Genomic DNA, 15,709 nt, shown 5'->3' on the forward strand with positions numbered 1-15,709 from the left:
CCACAACCACTGTCCATGAGGATGGACACAGACCAGCATTCTCACATCCCTTCATTGCTGGTGGTGTGACCTTGGGCAGTGACACTGTAAAATGTAAGCGCTACATTGTTACAGGGATTATGTGGGAGAATGGGGAAACCTAAATTGAGTGTGGTTAAGTGGCTGTCTTTCTTCAATTAGCTAGTTCCATTTGACCTTGTCTAACCTTGGGCCAGTTGCTATGACTTTACCACCTTCCCATTCTGGACTCCCAGCTCTGGCAAAGGTCACCCCACCAAGCTCCCCACCCTCTATGCCACCTTTCCCTTGCTTTGTGAGAGCTTCCTGCTCATTGACCTCCTCTAAGTCAAGTAATGAATAACTTCAGCACACTGTGTCCCTCAAGGCCCCTTGTGAAGGGGGCCAGGGAACAGGCTGAAAGCGGAGAGGACAGGCTCCTCCAGAGGGAGGGTGCCCCTGACAAGTGGGGTGTGGCTGTCAGGGAGTTCAGACAGCTGTTCAGAACTGCACTAGAGGCCTAATGCTTCTCTGCAGAAAAGAAGGAAGTGATCCTTCTACTTTGTAGAGTCTCAGAGTGCAAAAGACAATCTTTAGTCTCTTTTCCTCTTTTTTCTAGTGAAGAGTAATAATTCTAGGATATTTTATGGCTCTGCTCAAGCATTCATGGGACAAAGAGGGCCACTGAGAGGAGTGTGGGGACCTCAGCCCCAGCCAGAAGTACAAGCTGTAGCTTAGGAAACACCCAGCTGTTGCTGTGAGACTGTGATGATGGAAGTACAATAGAATCCACCTTGTGAAAGAAGAAGGGGCTCAGAGTGCAGTGTTGTTGTTGAGCAGGTGGCCACAGAAGTTGGGCTGGAATCAGAGATATGACAAACCAAGTCTGCCATCAGTTGTTCCTGCCCAAGATCAGAGAAGTTATGATGGGGGCTCACCTGCCTTCAAAAGAGAGGGTGTACCCCATAGTCTCTGTCAACCAGAACTGCACCGCAGGGGCATCTCTATGTCCCCAGCAGCACACACACCCCCAGACCCAACACAGAGGTCAAGGGCATTCACATGCTCACACAACAGAGCTGGGCTCTGTTGACTGGTGCTGGTGGAAGGGGTGCAGGTGTGTGTAGCATGGTGACTCATCCTGGCCAAGAGACACCATGTGCAGTGTGCAGAGAACCACACAGCAGGCTGTGTGCATGGGAGAGCAGAGCACCCAGCCCTCCACACACAGCCCTGCAGCGGAAGGCAGGAGGGTTTGGGGAGGGGCACAGGAGCTGCAACCACAGCCATGGAAATGTGGGGGACAGCTCCCAGGGCCTGGGATGAGCAGCCTTACATTCATCATCAACTATGTTCCCCTCAGAACATGATTCTGGGCTTCAGAGTGGACCCTGTATGCTGATAGCAATGGGGACAAGCAGGAACACCTTCCCCCCAACACAGACAATTTCATTTATAGTTACTCTGGCATTTTCTGCTTCACTGGAATTGAACTGGAATCTGGGATTGAATTCTTGATTCTTGTCCTGGGATGGGGTAGTAAGAGGCTGAACTGGCATCTTAGAAAAATGTCTGTACTGTAATGTAACGTCTGTATATTAGGCTCTAGAAAGTACTACTTCTTTCCAGAATTTTCCATTTGCTTGAGAAATAACTGGTGGGCACTCTACTGGGGAGGCTAAACTCTGTGAAGGGAGTTTCCCCGCATCATGTTCAGACCAGATGTGGATGAGAGGAGGGTAGAGCATTTTATAATCCCTTTCCTGCTGGAGCACTTGAGGTCTTCCTCAAGATCTACCATATAATCTGGTTCATTTTCAGCTCCTCAAACAGCTTTAGTTGAGGGAGGCCATAGTGGCTCTTGTTAGATAGCCTTTGCTGCAAAGGTTCACTTCCTGAGGCAAGGTCACCTCTCCCCTGGAGGACTGTGTTTGCATGTTCTAACTTGCAGGAGCCACTATGTTGAGGAGGACCCTGAGCTCAATCCTAGCTCCTGGGTCTCATTTTTGGAGGAACATGATACACAGATCTAGCTCATCCTCAAAGAACCATCACCACCCACTCCCCAGATATTGGTGGAAACTTTCCTGCCCCTCCAGTTTTGCCTTTCAAAATAGAAATTCCCCTTCCTTCTGTCCCTGTAGGAGACAGCTTTTGACCCCTTCTCAGATTTGCTACATCCTCTACACAATTCCTACTTGTGGATGGAGTTTGGTCTAAACAGGTGTCCTTGTCCTGAGCAGTCCAGTTTCTGGCGAAGCTAGTTTTAGTGTGTGATCTGGACTTTATCATTTATTTTTTATTTACTTTCCCTTTTGTTGCTCTTGCTGTATTAACATTGTTGTGGTTATTGATGTCATTGTTGTTAGATAGGACAGAGAGAAATGGAGAGAGGAGGGGAAGACAGAGGGGGCGAGAAAGACAGACACCTGCAGACCTGCTTCACCACTTGTGAAGTGACCCCCTGCAGGTGGGGAGTCGGGGGTTTGAACCTTCAACTGGGATCCTTATGCTGGTCCTTGCGCTTTGTGCCACTTGCGTTTAACCCACTGCGCCACTGCCCGACTCCTGGACTTTATCATTTTTATCAACTATTCCCCACACCACCACCACCCAAGGTATGCTTCATGGTTTTCTTGTGTCAAGGTTACTAGGACACTGAAGCCAGATGTTTCACAAAAGGCTCTGTCAATTGCCCCAAAACAGACACCCCTGTCCTTGAAGTCCTGTTGGGGTGGAGGTAACTACATAGGAAGCCCTGGGGGAAGAGAACCTATCCCTATCTCTGGGCTCCAAAGTGTTGCCCAAGAAGGAACATCCTCGATGGGTTCAGAGGCACCAGTGCCTCTCTGCCTCTGCTTTCTTCTCCCCAACCCTGGTGTTGTGACATGCAGATTAGGTAGTGGAAGCTTTCTGGCCATATCTTTCTGATGATTCTGCAACTACAGTTCTAGTGTGAACTAGCAGGGCTTACACTGTTTGTAAGACAGATCTAGGCAGGGGGTCTCCATTGTTGGTCTCCATTGCTACCAGCCATAGGTTGCTGGGAAACTTGCCCTTGATTGTCTCAGCCTAGGTGCTACCCTCCCATGTGACCAAGATACTGAGGAAGGAGGTAAAAATGCCTGCCTAGCTATTGGCTGGAGCCAAACACACACACACACACACACACACACACACACACACACAAATATTGATGTGCACTCACATGCACAAAATACACTCACACTCATGCACACATTCATGCACACACAGAACGAAGAACCTTACCTTATACAACTTGCCTGTGTTTCTTCCTTATGAGATACTGTCCATTCTAGAAATACCATTTATTGAATTTTACTGTGATTACAGGGATTAAAGCAAATGAAATGAATGAAAAAAAGAAAGGGATGGGTTTGCATATATTTCACTTTGGGAAGGGAATGAGAGGGAAGAAAATGCAAAAGACAAACAAAAAAAATCACTGTTGTTACACAGACTGGATTACAACTAACTTATATTTGTCTCTCTGCTGACTAGTGAGAAAGTCTCAATGTTCTCAAAAGCAAGTCTCTTTGGCAAGCTGGCTGTCTGCAGTCTTTGCAACCTAGTGAGCTAATAGTAGCTTTCAAATCAACAAAGGACAAGAATCTGTCCTTCTGTTTTGTGGCAACAGGTATTACATCCTTTACTGAGTACTATGAAAGGCATCAGAGTACCCAAGGTGCATCCAGGTGGCAGATCTACCAGGTCCCCCACATTTCAAAGTCCTTGCTGTGCCTTTCCTCTCTGGTCCCACAAGGGCCTGACTGATAAGTGGATGACAGGGAGATCCCAGGAGCTTCTCTCTTCACACCTCAGACAGCATCTCTGAAGCTGCTGGGTGACACTAATCTTGGTATTTAAGAAGGACCTACCACTCCTATTTTCTAGTCTAATTTTTACTTGTTTTTATATATTTTATTTTAATGAGAGAGGGAAGGTGGGGGAGAAAGAGAGAGAAAGAGCTACAGAGAGGGAGAGGGAGAGAGAGCAGAGCACTGCTCAGCTCTGGCTTATGGTGGTGCTGAAGATTAAACCTGGGATCTCAGCACCTCAAGCATGAAAATCTTTTGCAGAACCATTATGCTATCTCCCCAATCCCAGTTTTCTATTATATATTACCTCCTTCTACAACTTGGAGAGAAGGTTAATCTTATGTCTACATGGGTACAGAATAGCACTGATGATTGGTAAGGCCCTGTTCTGGGATGTCCATGATAGGGTCTCCAGGCTGGTGCAGATTGTCAGGAGGCTCCTTCCTATCCAGTTTATCAAGGGACCAAATAGAGCAGGAGGTTAAGGTATTACATATTTGCTCCTTCTGTAAGGCCACTAAGTCTCCACTGATTAAACCTCTAATAAGAAGGAAGGCTGTGTTCAAAACCCCACAGTCCCAGCTTTCCCCACCTTCCCTACTGTGAGGTCCAAATGCTTCCTCAGAAAACAGGTGCCTATACCTAGCCCTAAGGTAGGTGCAGGTCCCTCCTCCTAAGGCTCCTACAGGAAAGGCACTTTGTTTTTCTAATGTGCAAAGCCTCTTCAAGATCATGTAAATCACTAGGTCACAATCTAAATGGGCCTCTGTTAGACTCAGGTCCTCACCCATCAATCACTTACCAGCTGTCTGCTGTGAGATGAAACTGCCTTAGACAATGAGGGAGCCACAGCAGACATAGGATCTTTGGGCAGAAGACAATCAAGTGGTCAGAGCAAGATGGCAGGAAGCAGGAGACAGCCAGAGAGAAGTGGTAAATAATTAGGCTACACACAATGGGCGAAGGTGACACTGTAAACAAGAAACACAATGAAGTTTAGAGAAGAGGGACATCCCATGTGGAACAGGGTCCTCAGCTCCTTGAAGGCCCAAAGAGGAGGGAGTGTCTGTCTGCTTTGTCTAAAATGACTTGGGCCTCCTTGCTGGTCACAGACAGCTGGAATGGTCACACTAACTATTTTCTCCTATGGGAACAGTGTGATTTGTTAAGGATACCAGGACAGCCCTGAGATGGAAGATCCTACCACCCCCCAGAAGTTGGGAAGGTGAAATCTAGACAGAAAGACAGCCTAAGAAGGGAAGGAGAGGCAGGGCACAGCATCAGAGGAAAACTCAGGCAGAAGCACAGAGAAGTGGGCTGCATTTGACCAGAAAAGCCTATGATGATGACACAGAGTTTTCTAGACTTCCTTTCCAAAGGGGAAAACAGAATGAAAGAGATCAGGGCTCATGAAGGAACTGACTTCCCTTCAATGCACCCACATCCCTACAGGGTTCAAAGGTAAAGGTTTGTTGTCTCCCAGCATAAAGTTTGCCCTCCCTACAGGTGGTGATACTGAGTTTTGTGCTGCTACTGTGGCCAACAGGAAATCCAAACCAAACTGCACATGCTATCCAAAGACTGCAACCATTCTCTTCCCACTCACAAGAGCCTCTGCATGTGCAGATTTGCCATGTTCAGAAGATGATCTTTATTTCACCCGCAGGACAAGTTTCCAATGAATTGGAATTAGACTGCATACAATCAGACAACCTTCTCCTAGGATAACCCCCAAATCATATAGGCAACACACTAAAGATAGGAATATCTTTCATGATTTGACTCCACTGACAAGGGAAATAAAAACAAAATTAAGCAAATGGGACTAAACCAAACTAAAAAGGTTTTTGCATAACAAAGGAAACTATTGGTACAACTAGGAGACATCCTACTGAATAAGAGAAAATATTTACAAAACATACATCTGACAAAGGACTATATCCAAGATATAAAAAGAACTAACAAAACTAAAAAAAAAAAAAAATCCTGTCAAAAAGTGGGGAGGAGGGGAGTCTGAGAGAGAGAGAGAGCTCACCCAGAAGAGCACACACTTCACCCAGTGAGAGGACCCAGGTCCCAGCCCCAGTCACTACATGGGAGCATCATGCAAAGGGAAGGTTTTATAAGCAGTGGAGCAGTGTTCCTTCTTTGTCTCTCCCTCTCTCATCCTTTATCTTGAAATATAATGGTCTAGGGACCGTGAGGTAGCACAGCAGGTTAAGTGCACATGGTGCAAAGCACAAGGACTGGCGCAAGGATCCCAGTTCCAGCTCCTGGCTCCCCACCTGCAGGTGGGTCACTTCACGGGCAGTGTAGCAGGTCTGCAGGTGTCTCTCTTTCTCTCCCCCTCTGTCTTCCCTTCCTCTCTCGATCTCTCTCTGTCTTATCCAACAACAATGCAATAGCAACAACAACAATAGCAACAACAAAATGGAAAAAATGGCCACCAGGAGCAGTGGATTCATAGTGCAGGCTCTGAGTCCCAGAAATAAATCTGGAAGCATAAAAAAATTTAAAAAAAAAAAGGTCTGGCAAGAGAGTTCACCTGGATATCATGCCTGCTTTGTCATGTGCAGAGAATGTTTTTTTAAATTTCTTTATTGGGTGATTAATGTTTTAAATTCCCTTTTTTTTGTAATTATTATTTCTTTGTTGGGGGATTAATGGTTTACAGTTGATAGTAAAATACAATAGTTTGTACATGCATAAATTTCCCAGTTTTCCACATAACAACCCCCACTAGGTCCTCCTCTGCCATCATGTTCCAGGAACTGAACCCCCCCCCCTATTCCCACCCCCAGAGTCTTTTACTTTGGTGCAATACACCAACCCCTATCCAAGTTCTGCTTAGAGTTTTCCCTTCTGATCTTGTTTTTTAACTTCTGTCTATGAGTGAGATCATCCCATATTCATCCTTTTATTTCTGAGTTATTTCACTTAACATGATTCCTTCAAGCTCCATCCAAGATGGGGTTAAAAAAGTGAAATCACCATTTTTAATAGCTGAGTGCAGAGCTCATTTTTAAACCTGGTCCCCACTACACAGAAGATGTAGTGCTGTGACTGTAGCAATTTTCCCCTTTTAACCTCTGAGTCTCTGTCTCCATTTATCTCTTTATTTGAAAAAATAAAAAAGTTAATTTGGAGTGGTGGAGCTCCAGGGATGAATGACAAACAAACATCTGCCTGAAGCTATGAATAGTGCTGACATTAAACCCCAGTGGAAGTCTCAGAAGCAAAATAAATACATTTTTAAAAAATGGGAAGAAGAGTTGAACAAACACTTCATTAAAGAAGACATACTGATGGCCAAAGAGCACAAGAAAAAAATGTTCAAAGTCACTGATTATCAGGAAAATGCAAATCATACCTATGAGGATGGCCTACAACAAAAGGGCCAGAAACATGAAGTGCTGGTGAAAATATGAAAAGGGGGCTCTAGAACACTGCTGGTGGGAATGTAAACTGGGTCAGGCCCTATGGAAAAATAGTATTGAGGTTTCTCAGAAAGTTATAGACAGAAAAAATGGAAAGTTCAATAGATGCTCCACCATTTGCAATTATTTTATTTATTTATTTATTTTAACCAAAGCACTGTTCAGCTTTGGCTTATAGTGGTGCAGGGGATTGAACCTGGGACTTTGAAGCCTCAGGCATGAGAGTCTCTTTGCATAACTTATGTTATCTACCCCCTTCCTGCTATTTGTAATTCTGCTAGCCTATGATAACCAGGTTAATTTGACACAAAATAGCTACTTTTGGCAAATCACAAACTTATTAGTCTCATCAGTACTTCATAAAGATGGTGTGTTGATATTTGGAGGTCTGGTAGTGGGGTGCCAGTAAGGACTGGACATCACTGGATAACTTTCAGCAGTCCTCACAACTCCTCCAAGCTCCTGTAGGCTACAGGCCTTCCTGAACACTGTTACATGCTATTCCTGGTGTGTCTGGAATGTTCCTCTGCCCCTTTCCCTTTGCTGCCTGTTGACAGCACCTGTTGAACCTAATGGGGAAGCCATCTGAGACATTTGGGATAGGAAAATGTCTCATTCACAGTTCTCAGGATGTGTGAAACTCTGTGCCATCCATCACAATGTAGTTCCATGTTGGTAGGCATGACTGTTTAGACTTTATTTTCATGAGGACAGACTTAATCCCTCATGACTTCCCTGTGCAAAGCCTGGTGATGGGCACTAAAGAGACAATTTGCAGGTTTGTCTGAATGAGTGAAGTGGCTTAATTGGTATGTTTGTCTTTAATGCAAACGTGTCCCTGCACATTCATGTGTGACCTGATGCAGCTACATAAAACTTCCTGTGTGTTGTCCCTAAGTCTCTTAGTGTCACTGATGACTTCTTTAGGTGCTAGTTCTTCACTGATAACTCCTCTCAATTCCAGGGACATGCAGGTGACAACACTGCCTTAGTAACTAAACGTGTTTGATGAGAAGATGATGGTGTATAAGAAGTCCCTTTTGCCGTGAGGTATTTAGTATCATTATTACCCCACAGTGGCAAAGGGAAAAGTCTCCAGAAGTCAGCTGTGTCCAAGACCAACTCGATGTTTAGAGAAGCAGCCTGTATACAGCTTGGCTTATTGAGGTTTGAAATCACTACAGAAAATCTGCAGACAACCATTCATTGCCCTCAGGGAGCTAAGGTTACAAGGGAATAAAGTAGGGTGTCCATAGTAGTGCCAGGTACAGAGCATTTTTAAGAAGTAAACAAAGACCTATTTGTTGCTCTTACTGTCAAGTCCTCTCCCTGGAGGAGAGGCTGCACAAGCTTCCTGCCAGTTCTCTGGGATCAAGAACCCAGCTTCCCAGCACCCACCCCCACCCCTGGATTTGATCCCAGGCCTCCAAACACAATGAAATAAATTCACCTGTTAAAGATACCACACCTACTGATGGCTACACACTGGTCCTTGTTTTCATAAAGAAGCTAGAGTATACTGTCCCCTGGAGGCAGCATGCACTTGACGTCACACATCTCCATGTGATCTCAGCAGAGCCTGGGAAACCCTTTACCTTTCTTGAGTCTGCCCACCCACTTTTCTTTACTTTGCTCCATAAACTCCTCTTTCTCTTCTAATTCTCCTTTCCTCTCTCCCTTTTTGGAGGATTAGAATGTTTTTTATTTAAGGTTTTTTTTTTGGGGGGGCATCTTTATTTATTTATTGGATAGAGGAAGCCAGAAATTGAGAGGGAAGGGGGTGATAGAGAGGGAGAGACACCTGCAGCCCTGCTTTATCACTTGTGAAGCTTCCCCCATGCAGGTGGGGACCGGGGGCTCAAACCCGGGTCCTTGCGCACTGTAACATGTGCCCTCAACTAGGTGTGCCACCACCCAGCCCCTTGAATCAGAATCTTTTTTAAGGATTAGAGATCCTTTCCAAGAATATTTTTTTTCTTTTCTTGTTTCCCCAGGATCCACCTCTTCTTAATTTTTTTTTTTTTTGTAAGATCTTAAATTCTAACTCTCATTTTATTAAAAAAAAGTATCATTGCATTATATCATCAGATGTCAACTCATATTTTTGTCATTAACTTATTTTTATGAGAGACAGAGATACTGAAGGAGAGAGAAAGAGAGACTAGACCATTGCTCAGCTCTAGCATATGTGGTACCAGGGATCAAACCTGGGTCCCCATTCCTATATATTAATAGCTTCTATATAATAATTCCTATATATTAATAGTATAAAATGGTGTGTAAATTGATTATGGTTAGAGAAAGTTCAAGCCATAAAACATAAGGCCAAAATTATTGCCTCAATGAGGACCCCCAGATGTAGCTGGGGGACTGCAAGGGAAAAGAATCTACATGAAAGTCATAAGTTCCCTGAGAAGAAAGACAAAGTCCTCCAAATTTAGTCAAATCCTGCTTTTATCCTGCTTTTTTTTTTTTTAAATTGGAGTAGGGCACCAAAGTAAAAACCCTGGGTTGAGGGTGAGGGTGGATGTTTGGCTTCACGGGGGGGGTGGTGGTGGTGGTGGTGGTGGTGGTGGAATGGGAGACAGTCTTATGGTGGTGAGAAAGGTGTTTATGTACACTCCTATTAATTTGTAGTCATATAAATCACTATTTAATTAATACGAGAGGGGAAAAATTGACTGAATCTCTCAAACTTTTTAAAGCACAGACTGAATCTTTTTAACACATAGGCTGAGTCTTTGATATGTTGACTCCCTTAAAAGCTTAGACCAGGGAGAACAGAAGCAACCAGTGGCACAACTATATACAAATAATGTCAAAGGACATAAATTATGGTGATGTTGTGTATGATACAGTAAATCCTAACAGGGATATTTCAAAGTTAACCCAATTACCATATAATGTGATTATAGCAATAACTATCTATTATCTTCTTAAACCCTAAGACAACAGGAACCTCCCACTTCCTCTATAGAGACTATATTTCCCCCAGTCCTGGAACCTTTAGTGTGGGACTCACTTTCCTGCATGCTTCTCTCAGTTCATACCAAATGATATTGCATCTGCCAGTCCCAACCTAATCAATGCTACGAGTACCACCTCAGCATGCTTCACTTCAGACTGTGTCCAGAGACATCAGGCGTCTAATGACAACCCTTCACCCTCATTACTCAGGTGAGACCTTTCCTTTCATAGTATTCTCTAATTCCATTTCAGGTGGTTCACTTCCTAACAAAGTCCCAAAACCTAGATACAGACCAGGTCCCATGAAATAGAGCATATGTTAATATGTATCCATAAATTAGGGCAAAATATATACCTGAAAGCAAAAGTACACAATAGTCTGCAGTAAGTCAGTATAAAGTTCATAATGAAATAGTGTCTACTTAGACTTAGATACCCTCCTCACCTACTACTCCCTACTACAGTTTTCTCACTCACTCCAAAGCTAACCTTATCAAAGCAAGGACTGCAAAAGTTGAATAAGGGCAAGAGACTGGCATACTTTAATGATCAGACCACCCCATCAGCTGGGGCCCTATTCAGGGAGTACTGAGATTCCCAAACAGATATGATGGCCTAGACCTCAAATAAATCCTTCTCTCCATTGTTACCTGTCATCTCTATCAGGTACAACACGATAGACCCCTTTGTGGGACCCCCATAGGACCTTGCCCTCAACTTGGATCAACAATGACAGAGAATATTCCATCCTCCGAAGGGAGGATGGACAACATACTCTATGCTACACCTGAGGAAGATGGGTTGATATTGGGACAGCTTGGAATGTTCCTACTCATGACCATAGAACATAAGCTCAGATCTACAGGGATGCAGAGGTCACATAGGCTCCTAAGCTGAATATGGACCCCAGATTACATCAAATTAATAGGGTTTACAGTCAACAATATTTATACCCCTTTCCCATATTAGGGAGCTACTCTCTTCCCTGATCCAGCTTTCTGGTCATTTTTCCAGCCATGAATGACATCATCTCCCCAGACAATAACTTGGATCCACCTGCATATCAGATTTCAGGCTCAGGGGAAAAAAAAGAAAAAAACCAAAACTAGTATAGCTACAGGCCCTTTGGAATACAACTAAAATATGCCTACTAGCTATCTACAAAATGAAGGACCCCCCCACCAACTCTTCATCTGCACTATTACAGCATTTATGTTCATGATCGTTCAACAATTTGTTTGGCTTTATATGTTAACTGTCTTTTCAGTCACCAGGTTCCAGATGCTAGCATGATGCCAAACAGACCTCACGGACAGATAACCACACCAATATGTCCTGGAGCTCTGCTTCCCCAGAGACCCACCCTACTAGGGAAAGAGAGAGGCAGACTGGGGTATGGATCAACCTGTCAATGCCCATGTTCAGCGGGGAAGCAATTACAGAAGCCAGACCTTCCACCTTCTGCATCCCACAATGACCTTGGGTCCATACTCCCAGAGGGTTAAAGAATAGGAAAGCTATCAGGAGACGGGATGGGATACGAAGTTCTGGTGGTGGGAATTATGTGGAGTTGTACCCCTCTTATCCTATGGTTTTGTCAATTTTTCCTTTTTATAAATGAATAGAAAGACAAAGTCCTCCTAATTTCTGAATAGCACAGTTGGTACTATAGTGCCAGCTACCTGAAGTTTCAAGAAGTACTAATGAACTGAATGACTAGAGGAAAGATGGCCCTTCAGTTTTAGCCAGGGATCGGTGATGGTTTTTGTTTTTGTACCTGTGAGTTTTATTGTTAGGCAGTGTTCAAAGTAACCTTCAGAATCAGAGAATTTCATGGGGCCCAGCAGTAATAATCCCCTCCCCCACCCAAGCACTCTAGTGGGTTGTGGGTGAGAGTTAGAAACATGGTCCCCCACCTTGTACCCATGACACAAGCCATACATTTTAGCCTTAGGACTTTCTACTGGAAGTCCCCCAACACTTCAAAAATCTTTTCATCTCTCAAGGTGGTAAAGAAAACCCCTGTGGGAAAAATGTAGGGCATTTCTGCTAAACATTCCTTTGAAGTGGCAGCCAAATCTATTGTGCTGTGGTGCTATGGAAAGTACGTGAGTTTCTGGAGACAGATTTAACAATGTGAGTGACTTCCTTTAGGAGGTTCTACTTCTTAACTTGAAGATGAGAATGACACCTAAATGTCTCTGTCCTGTGAAGACTTGACACAGTGTAAAGGATTTAGAACATAATTGAAATTCAGTGAATGAATCTTCCCACTTCCCAGCTCCACAGGGGCTGGCTTTCTGCTCCATTACTACCTCAGTGCCTGGTACAGAATGAGCACATAGCAATATTTGTTACATAAGTTATATGTTTGTCCACTCACAGAGTTACAGAAATGCATGTTGGCACTTTGGAGATACTAAAAGAACATGCTGGGGAGTGTTTCTACCAGGCCCTAGCCTGAAGGCTTTGTTCACCTTGCCAGAGAACTGTGTGCCTCTTGTAGGACCTGCCAGAGGAAATTGGAACTCCACGTGGAAGGATCTCAGCTGTGAACCTTAGAATGTCTGTGACCCTACACAATATATAAATTCTCAGGCCCCATGTCTGACCTACTGAATATGAAATTCTGGTGTGGGGATCAGCACTTTGTTCTCACAAGTCCTTCTGTTGAAGCTTGACAACCTGAACCAGTGTTCAAAACTCAGATGATTAGAAATCACCTGAGCATTAAGTGCCTGAGAACAGATGGTTTGCATTGAGAAAACATGCTTCACTGGAACTTTAGAATATAATCTGACAATACAGGAAGACCTATGCTGAAGGGCTTCAGGAGCCTAAACAGGCTGGCTGATGTGAGTTCAAATGCTCATTTAACTAGCTTACCCCTTGGTCTGTGGGTAAGTGATATAAACATTTCCAAAAATGCCCCATTTTTACCATAGGAATCTTCTGTTCTGGATGTTTGGCCTCCCAGAAATGTATGTGCTGAATCCTTAACCCCCAGTAGGGTGATATTAAGAAGTGGTCTCTGGGGGGGGGGCAGTAGTGCAGCAGGTTAAGTGCACATGGTGCAAGGACCAGCTAAGGATCCAGTTCGAGCTCCTGGCTCCCCACCTGCAAGGGGGATGCTTCATGGGTGGTGAAGCAGGTCTGCAGGCATATTTCTTTCTCTCCCCCAACCTGTCTCTCCTCTTCTCTCAATTTCTCTCTGTCCTATCCAATAACAACAATGATAAATGACAAGGGCAATAAAAGGGGAAAAAATAGCCTATAGGAGCAGTGGATTTGTAGTGCAGGCATGGAGCCCCAGCAATAACCCTGGAGGCAAACAAAAATATGAAGCAGGTCTGCAAGTGTCTATCTTTCTCTCCCCATCTCCATCTTCCCTTTTTCTCCCCATTTCTCTCTGTCCTATCCAACAATGATGACATCAATAACAACAATAATAACTACAATAAAACAAGGGCAACAAAAGGGAATAAATAAATAAATATAAAAAATTTTAAAACGTCTCTGGGATACGACTAGGTGAGATCATGAAGGCAGAGCTCCTGTGATAGGATTAGTGCCTCACTGAAGGAAGCCCTACTCTCTGCTCCCCAACCCCACTTCCACCCCAGCAATGTCTCTAAGTGAGAAAGAGGGTCCTGACTGGTGCTGGTCCCTGGTGCTGGATGCCAGTCTCTGGAATGTTGATAAAATCAAGTCTTGTTGGTTAAGTCATCCAGTGTGTTTTGTTATACTGTTGTGAGCTGATAGAAAAAAGGCCCTTACAGTCAGGTACACTGAGCAGATCAGCATGATATTGTTTCAGTGGAAGCTTCACAGATGGGCTTCCTTTGACTCTGGGATGAGTTTAAATGCAGACCAAGTCATATTCAGAAATCCAAAAGTATGTGACTCCAAGAAACTCCATGAGGAAGGTGGTTCTCTCTTTTGTTCATAACCTTGACTGAATGGTCCAGGCTGGCCAGATGGTTCTGGTACAGCAAGTCACACAGAGACCCTAGGTTTTCCCATCTGCTTCCGGGAGGTGAATTTTAAGAATAAGTAGGCACCACATCTGCAGTCCATTCTACTTCAATGAGCAAATCTAGGACAGGTGACTTTAACTCTAAGGAGACGATGCCACAGTGGTGTATCCCATTTCCATTTCTACCTTGTTTCTCCCGCAGCCACACCCAGGTGCAAAGGCAGCAGAGAACATGAGTGCCCACAGGCAGCTGTGTGTCCCCACTCAAAGTAGAGGGCTCTGTTACTAAGAAAAGGGAGAATGAGCCTTGGGAAACTAAGAATCACCTCTGTCAGAGTGTTGGGGGTCCTTTTCCTATGATGCCCATGGCATTGTGTCCTCGGGACCCATTAAATTTCTAGACATTTAGATTAATTCTGTTTTTTAAGTTGGCTTAAGTGAAATCTTTGTTAACAAATGCTCCAGCTCAGGTTAGGGCATCTGCATCTCCTTTGCTCTAAGTGAAGGTGGAATAAACATGTTACAAGCAGGTCAGAACAAGCAGCGAACACATGATTAAGCTAGAAGGGTTGGGTGGTTTGGCTATAAGCACAGACCCAGAGAAGTTGAATCTCCCTATGGTAGGTCTGAACTCTTTTGAGTCCTGAGTCCTGGTGAAGCCATGAAGTGTGGGATCATGTTGGCAGTTTCATCCTCTTTCTGTATATTGTCCCAGCCCCCAGAACACCCTATATTGCACGCTTAACATTCTCTGCTCTATTATGAGGGTGCCAGGGGTCCTTGGAGGTTCCGCACCAGTTCATCAGCTGTGGGTCTCCATCACAGGGGGATGAGCCCCATGTCCTGGGCTTTCGACTTGGTTTATTAGGGATTTTTGTCACATCCAGGGAGATCTTTCCCACAGGTGGTAGCAGCATTACTCTGTCATCACTTTAGGATAATCATCTGTGAGAGAAACAACATTTTCTATAATCTCTTAGTATTAATTTCTCACTTAAGAGACTGACTGATGGTTCAAGAACTCTGTCCAAGAACTCAGCAGCACATTGGGATTTCCATTTCCTGAAGCCAGTAAGGAGAACTCTTGAGCCTCTGTCTCCCAATTGCCTTCCTGGTCTCCTCCTTTTACAGTAGACTATTTGAGCCCTACTGTCTAAGCTCTTGGATCAAACAACACCAGACCCCACAGTGTTGGATCAGCAAAATCCTTGGGAGGCGGGGGGTGGGGGCCATCTGAGAAGATCATCCATGGGGCTTTCCACAATCCAAGTGGAGAATAAAGTCAGCACTAACACCTGGGGGCTCATGTGTCTGGGGGCATCTGCCCTTTATGTTTTTCAGTAAAATATGGGGAGTGTTAGAATCCATGATGTTCTAGAAGGAATAGATATAGAAGCAGTGGGGAGGGGGCTCCCCCAGATGAATGGCTCTTCTGTGCCAGACACTGCTAGATGTTTTTAATGCTCAACAAAGCTGAAGTGGGATTAATATTT

At 44.3% G+C, this 15,709-nt stretch overlaps 1 long non-coding RNA gene across 1 annotated transcript; it reads left to right on the forward strand.

The window, feature by feature from the left end:
* The first annotated feature begins 9,965 nt into the window (after positions 1 to 9,965).
* Positions 9,966 to 13,966, forward strand: LOC132540206 (uncharacterized). Its single transcript, XR_009551418.1, has 2 exons — positions 9,966 to 10,450; positions 12,626 to 13,966. It is a non-coding gene; the product is annotated as an uncharacterized LOC132540206 (long non-coding RNA).
* Positions 13,967 to 15,709: the final 1,743 nt, after the last annotated feature.

Source organism: Erinaceus europaeus, chromosome 9, assembly GCF_950295315.1.
Source record: "Erinaceus europaeus chromosome 9, mEriEur2.1, whole genome shotgun sequence".
Lineage (NCBI taxonomy): Eukaryota > Metazoa > Chordata > Mammalia > Eulipotyphla > Erinaceidae > Erinaceus > Erinaceus europaeus.